The sequence below is a fragment of the Penaeus chinensis genome, unplaced genomic scaffold (genome assembly GCF_019202785.1).
Source record: "Penaeus chinensis breed Huanghai No. 1 unplaced genomic scaffold, ASM1920278v2 CTG_3739, whole genome shotgun sequence".
Taxonomy (NCBI): domain Eukaryota; kingdom Metazoa; phylum Arthropoda; class Malacostraca; order Decapoda; family Penaeidae; genus Penaeus; species Penaeus chinensis.
In genome coordinates, this window is record NW_025918173.1 from 7697 (window position 1) to 15551 (window position 7855).

The 7855-nt window shown below is 33.4% G+C and overlaps 3 non-coding genes across 3 annotated transcripts; 2 read left to right on the top strand and 1 right to left on the bottom strand.

Annotated features, from left to right (window-relative positions):
* The first annotated feature begins 4372 nt into the window (after nt 1-4372).
* LOC125024743 lies at nt 4373-4535 on the top strand. The gene has a single exon (XR_007114840.1). It is a non-coding gene; the product is annotated as a U1 spliceosomal RNA (small nuclear RNA).
* A 674-nt stretch (nt 4536-5209) lies between these two features.
* LOC125024745 lies at nt 5210-5327 on the bottom strand. Its single transcript, XR_007114842.1, has one exon. It is a non-coding gene; the product is annotated as a U5 spliceosomal RNA (small nuclear RNA).
* A 656-nt stretch (nt 5328-5983) lies between these two features.
* On the top strand, nt 5984-6187 carry LOC125024744. The gene has a single exon (XR_007114841.1). It is a non-coding gene; the product is annotated as a small nucleolar RNA U3 (small nucleolar RNA).
* Nucleotides 6188-7855: the final 1668 nt, after the last annotated feature.

Here is a 7855-nt window from a genome sequence, read left to right on the forward strand (position 1 = left end):
ACAGTTAATTTATAAGCAGTCTGAAAAAGTTCATAAGTCTACGTAGTGTTCTTTCCAAAATTTTATAACATCACACTTCCTAAGTGTCTTCCCGTCCCGACTGTATTCTACAGTAAAGTCAGCTGTGACCAGTGTGGTTTATTAGGGTCACTTAACTTCCACGTACAGCCATCTCTTTCACCCTGGAATAACAAATAATGCTGTGTTATCTCATTAGATATATGGTAATGACATCAAAATTACAAGAGTTTGAGATGATTATAACTGCCCCTACTAAAAAAGTCTCAAACTTATTGTAAGTACCTCGTATATGTATATGTGTGTGAGTGTATATATAGCATAGGTCAGTGAGTAATTTTGTGAAAGTTGAATGACCTCTGAAAACAATTTTATTTTAGTGGTCTACCAAAGAAAATAAAAATATATTACAGAAAAACCTAGTTTATGATTGTTGAAGCAAATATTTGTTTTGCCCCCATAAATGTCTGTTTATATAGTGGCCTAGTGGTTTACCAGAGGTATCCCTCACTTTGCTAATGATTGCACTTTAGGCTTTACTACAAATTTTACTCTTTTTTGTTTTTTATCTTTTGTACTACCAGTTACCAAGTCAGTTGTTCTAAGCAGTCCATTAATTTATTGTCAATATTTTTTTTTTTTTTTCTAACAGGAATAGTTAAAAGCAAGCATTGATTTATCCTTTTATTATCTTAGGAGTAATAAATAAGAGACAGTTTTATAGGTAATTTCCTCAATTACTTGTTAATATATTTAAAATCCATTTGTGATATATAAAATTACAACCATTTCTAAATATATTGGTCATATATAAAAGCTTGCAAATAACTTTTATCATGGGAAGCTTGCATTTTTATTTTTTATGTGTATATATATGTATAGATATATTTGTATGTATTTATGTATATGAACCGCGTTCATGTTGACAAATGTATAAAAGGTATGAATGAGAATGAATATCTTCACAATACAAGAGATGTATTTGACCGGTTTCGACTTTGTCTTCGTCAGAAATACATACATTAAGGGAAATACAGAGTATATATATATCAGACATGAGGTGATGAACTACCTGCTGACTGTGACTTCCCACTTGTTGTTCGTATAATTGCAGCTGCGACCTTTGATAGTTTGAATCTACCCGACGCTGCGTTGATGCTTTTCTCCGTCGCGATGTAAGCAGCTTCCATGACCTTCCTTTTCTGTATGTACAGTCCTCCATGGACTATTTTTGCTTCCTTCCAATTGGGTAGATGTCCAGCTTCATCTACACGTACCACCATGGCGTTGGAAGTTCTATGGTGACGGATGTCAGCTCGATGTTCGCTGATCCTGGTGCTGAAACCTCGCCCTGTTTCACCATAGTAAGCTGTATTGCAACTGCTGCAGGGTACGCGATATACAGCACTGTTAGGGTTGCTTCTGAGCTGCTTCTTGTCCCGTATCATGTCATGTATCTTTTTCCCGGATGTGCTGGTGATTTTCACATTATCGCCAAAGTATCTGCTAATCGTCTGGGAAATGTTACACAACGGTAATATGAGAAAATCATTAGAAGATGTAGGGTTTGGTTTCGTGAGAATATTCTCCACCTTCTTTCAGAGTAGTAATGGATATAATCATTTATGTTTGTAGGCTTCCTGTATACAGAGAAACGTAGGCCGTTGTCACCCTGATGGATCAGAGTGTCCAAGAATTATAGAGGATAAGAGTAAACAAAGAGTTAGCTGCACCCTACTCTTCACATGAAAATGGAACATTTGAGAGATCATACACATAAATTTTTGACATGGCTCAATGTTTACTGACTGAGTCCAAATTACCCAAAGATATATGTGGTTATGCTGTGAAAGCTGCTTGTTACTCAGAAGACTCCAGCAGCAATGCATACTGGAAGACGGCCAAACATCAGCAAAATGAATATTTTGGGAGTAAGAAGTCTGCATATGAACAAGAGAAGAAGAAACTTGATCCCAAGAGTAAGGAAGGAATAATTAATTGTGGGACATTATGACCAGAGCCCAGCCTACTTGTTTACTTTGCAGAATCTCAAACAGTAAAGAAAATATGATATGTAAAGTATATGGAAAACTTAACCAATATAGCTGAACCATTGAATGATGAGTAAACCTCAGATGAAGATGACATCTTGGTGGAGACTAGACTTCAGCAAAAATCACTTCAAGGAAACCAAGGTGAGCCACCAGATAACCTAATTGAAGAAAGAAGATATTCAACTGAAGAAAGACAGAAACCTTCATGATTAAAGGACTACATTACTGATGAACTGGACGACAGCATCTCCAGTTTGACACATAATGGCTTTATACGTCATTGCTACTGAGTGTCATGTATCCCAGTACTAGTCACCTACCAAGAGGGTATTGCATCTCCAGAGGGACTGCAATGGAAGAAAGCAATGGACGAGGAAATCTTGTTTACTTCAGGACAATAACACCTATGACATTACCACACTGCCTGAGTCACATACAGCAGTAGGAAGATGGGTCCAGTGAAACCTGGACCAAACATCAAAGAAATATACAAAGTAAGGTATGTTGCCAAAGGATATTCACAGGTAAAAGATGCTGACTACAGAGAGATTTTTGCACCAACAGCTTTATTGGATGTGGCTGTACCTATAAATATGGTAATACACCAAATGGATGTTAAAACAGCTTATTTGAATACTGATATAGATCATGAAATTTATGTAGAATAACCTGAATGTTTTGAGAAAAAAATAGTGATGGAAATGTTTTGTACTGTAAACTGTAAAAGTCACATTGTGGTCTGAAACAAAGTGGCAATCACAGAGTTATCATTGTCTGTATCTAAAGCATGAAAGGTACAGTGATAATGTTGTGCTCTTATGGGTGGATGGCTTAATTATTGCCAGCAGTAACATGTCCCTGATGAACAATTATACAAAATCTAGAATAACAAATTTAGGTAAACTAAACTTGTTTCTTGGAATGTCATATGTTACAGGTAAAAATTACATCAAGGTGAATCAAACCAAATATGTAGAAAAGATTTTTGACAGATTCAACATGTTAGATTGTTATGCAAGATATATGCCACATGGAACCGCAATACATAGAGTAAAGTGCAGCAGTCATATATGCATTGACCAGTCAAACTTGCTTAATGCATGCAGGGAAGATGAGTTATTCTACCATATCAACAGTATAAATATGTATATGTATATATAGATAAATATTTGTATGTGTGTGTATATTTATATATATATATACACACAAGTATACATATTTGTGTTTTTATGTGCGTATGTGTGCACGTGTACATAATATATATCCACATATGCATATGTTTATATGTGTCTATGTATATGTATATATATTATATGTATATAATATATATATTATGTGTATAAAGTGTATATATATATATATATATATATATAACATAAATATGCACATACACACATATATGTACATTATATATATATAATGTGCATGTATGTATATACATTATATTTGTTATATATTGTATATTGTATGTATATATTGTATATATATTGTTACACATTTACATATATTTATGTGTGTACATATATATGTATACATATATATATTTATATATATAATATATATTTATGTATATACGCATATGTATATACATATATGTACATATATGTACACACACACACACATATATATATATATATATATATATATATATAGTATGCATATATATATCTATAAACATACATGTATGACTATATATATCTAGGTAGATATAAATATATGTGTTTATGTATATATATACCTATATACTTTGTATGTATATTTTTACATATTTTTATGTATCTGTGAATAACTAAATATACATATGGACATATATATATACATATATGTATATACAGACATATGCATATCCATATATAGACTTCTATATATTTGTAAATCATATATATATATATATACACACATGCATATATATACATATACACAAAAATGTTTATGTATAATTGTATAAATCTACAGATTTTTGTATACATATATACGTATAAATGCAAATATGCAAATACTTTTCATATGTATCCTGTGCATATGGAATGCCCCTGATTTTTTCCTTAAGTCGGAGTTCGACAAAACATAGCTCGAATAAACTTTAATTTTTGGGATGAATATTTGCCACAGAGAGCTTCCACTTTAAAATTGCATGCGATTTCCCCCATATATGATTTCGAAATATTATCCTCAGTGTCGTTCACTCGGAATGACTTAGCAAAAGTTAAGTGTGACTGGATATTTGTATAAGAAATATTTCAATGCGCGGGGACTTGTCAGTGTGAGCGATCGTGGGTCGGTGGTCGGCAAAGAAAAGCATACTTACCTGGCACAGGAGATACCGTGATCACGAAGGCGGTTTTCCCAGGGTGAGGCTCACCATTGCACTCCGGTGGCGCTGACCCCTGCGATTAACCCAAATGTGGTTAACTCGAGTGTGCAATTTTTGGTAGCGGGGGACTGCGTTCGCGCTATCCCCCTCATTATAACTCGTTACACACAAGTCTTGGACGGTAGACCCACATTTAAATCGTTACCGAGTTGAATATTCTTGGATAACGTAGCAGCACTTTATAGCTTTTTATTTAATATATTTCGGTTACTTCATATGATAAGCTAACCCAAACTTGCCCGATTATTCTTAATTATACAGATAAGTTACTTTTGATTTTGCATGAAAATATTGATAAGTATTCTGAAATCAACTACCGAATATTTGAACGACTGGAGGTAAAAAAAAAAAAAAAAAAAAAAAAAAATGAATTAAAAATGTATATATATATATTTTTTATTGATATAGGTACGTTAGTTAATGACATCTATGTTTAGACGCTTTAACTATGTTTTGGCAGCAGTGGGTCGGAACACAAAATATTAAACTTGAATAGTTGGAAAACATGGGTAGCAACAGTTTTCTACTGTTAACAACTAATTTTCAAAAAGTTTCGTTGTGTATGTCAGAATGTTTTGCCTAATTTTCTAACGATAGTTTTCTGTGTAGCTGTACAACTAATATAAATGGAAAATTAATGTTTTAGCTGAGGATGAAAGTGGGTTGACGCTTATGTGGTCTAACTCAAGAGTAGTATAAATGTCCAGACTTTTTATTGTCAGGTTAGTTCAGGTCACTTATTTTCTGTGCTTATGTTGATTATGAACCCACCGAAGTGGGCTATATAAAAAATTGAGTAAGACTCATTGAGTTGTTCCCCTCCACGGAAATCTTTAGTAAAAGGCGAAAGATTTATGCGTTTTGAAGGGAAACCAGAGTTACATAAGAAAGGTAAGCGAATTGGCCAACAACGGTAAACCGAGGACTCGTAGAGCGATGAGTATAAGGGCAAGAAAGACATCTTGAAATAAACATTATTGTTATTTTATCTAACAAGGATTAGCACTCACAAAAGTGTGTGGTTATATTTGCATTAACCAAGTATATATGCCAGGTAGTTTGAACGTGATTGAATTTAACAATTAAAATTGAAAGCTCGCATATGAAGAGGAATGTAGTTCTTTTAAATAATTAACCACCGAGATGATGGTTTAAAGATACATGAACCTTTTGATTCCCGTATCATACTATCTTAGAGTACCTAGATATGTGCACCTTGAATTTTATTGGAGATGCATTGGAATAGGTTCTGAAGAAATATACATTTATTGTTCATATAGTTTAGTTTAGACCCTGTTCCACGTTATTTGATATGTATAAAAGTCTAGTTTTAAACTGTATAGTATATATCTTATGTTTAGATATATATTATTTAGATATAATATAGGTGTAGAGTAGGCAGATACTATAAAATGAGCAAACTACGTGCACATATTGCACCATACATATACCAACATATGAACACAGGAAAATCCGTTGTAGGAGAACAAAGTCATCAGTAAAATGTAGTCTAAGAGTGAATTTATAATGTGAAAGTATGATCATACTTTATAGGATCACTTCTATAGTGCGATTGCCGGGTTTCTCGCCGAGATTCTCGGAATATATTCAACCACGATGAGGACTGTTAGTGTAATCCTCTGAGCGGGAAGCGGCTCTCAAGTGTTTTACTTGAGAGATTTGATGACCGTTCTGACTCGGTTTACCGATGTTCAGAGGAGGATGACACAGGCTGAGTGGTTGAATATCAATCCACAAGAAGTATTCTTGAACTTTTGAAAACTCCTGATAAGGAGAAAAAAAAAAGAAGTATCTGAGAGGATGAAAACTTACCGCTTCTTGGCTTTCAAAATCCGAAAACTGAGTACCTGTAACTGAAGTGAAGTTTGACTGCTTATAATTAATGTAACTATATTTGTGGTTTCAAATGTTTAAACCAAATTCAAATAATAAATAACTTTTTACTAGACAAGCAGCACTACACACATCATAATTGTGCTTGTCTACTTTGATGTCATTATCAGTAATGCTGCCACTATCATTACAAGGTCCTTCCCCCTAGTTGACTTTGAATTTCAAGAAGTTTTTCAGTAGTCTTGCTGGATTTTTCCAGGCCTAAAACTATTTTTCAAGGATGTATTTTGAACAAAATATGAGGTATACAATACTCTGCCACAAATTCCTACTAGTACTTGTCTTTAAGCACTAAACTATCAAAATAGAGAGTATAACTAGAGCAACAGTGTTCAAACCAAATTTCCAATAATAACTTATTTTTCTTAAATGTACGCTCACCAGACAAGCAGCACTATTACTTATCATAAAACGTGAAGTTTGATTGCTTATAATTAATATAACTATTTTCGTGACTTCAAACGTTTAAACCAAATTTCCATTAATAAATAACTTTTTATTTATTAATACTACTACACAAGCAGCACTATTACATATCGTAATTGTGCTTGGGCTACTTTGATGTCATTATTGTCAGTAATGCTGCCTCTACCACTGTTTGTCTTATTACAAGGTCCTTTCCCCTATTTGAATCTGAAATTCAAGAAGTTTTTCAGGAATTTTCCATGCCCAAAACCATTTTTCAAGGATGTATTTTGAACACAATATGACACACAAGTTTTTAAGATGTATACAATACAAATTCCTATTAGTACTGGTCTTTAAGCACTAAACTATCGAAATAGAGAATACAACTAGAGCAAGAGTGAATATAATGGTCCACGGGTGTGTGACAAAACAAAGTAATCAAATCTCTGGAACCAAGGGTGTAACATGAAAATGATTCTTTTCATTTTATATCATGACACAGACGCTTTTCCTAAAATGAGTCAGTCAATGTAAATTTCCATGACTTTTCCAAGATTTCCTTTTGAAAATTCATTTTTCAAGATTTTCCGGACCTGGACAAAATAAATGCTGGAATTTAATTTTATACAGGAAGTCCAGGTGACGGAAGGACCCTTTATTACTATTACTATTCTTGAGTTCTGTACCCCCGGAAGGACCCTTTATTACTATTACTATTCTTGAGTTCTGTACCCCCTGTTTTACTTCATGTAAATATGAGACTTGGTAGCAGGAATATTGTAAAGGTATGAATGAACCTGAAATCGTGCTTAACATCGGACACGAATCGTAATTATGTATTACCAAGCATCCTTACAGTAGAGGATAAAAATGTGTAAATTGATTAGTAGAACATTAAGAGAAATTTCGTCTTAGTACAGAATAGTAATCACCTGGAAATCCAGGCAAAGTGGTATGAAATCGTAAATTTGTCAAATATTCAATGTTAAGCTTAACTCGCTGAACATGATGTGACAAGTATAGCATATCAAACTAATCAATTCTGTTTAGTGGTCTAATGGTTTGATTCTGTGGATTATCCGCGTTA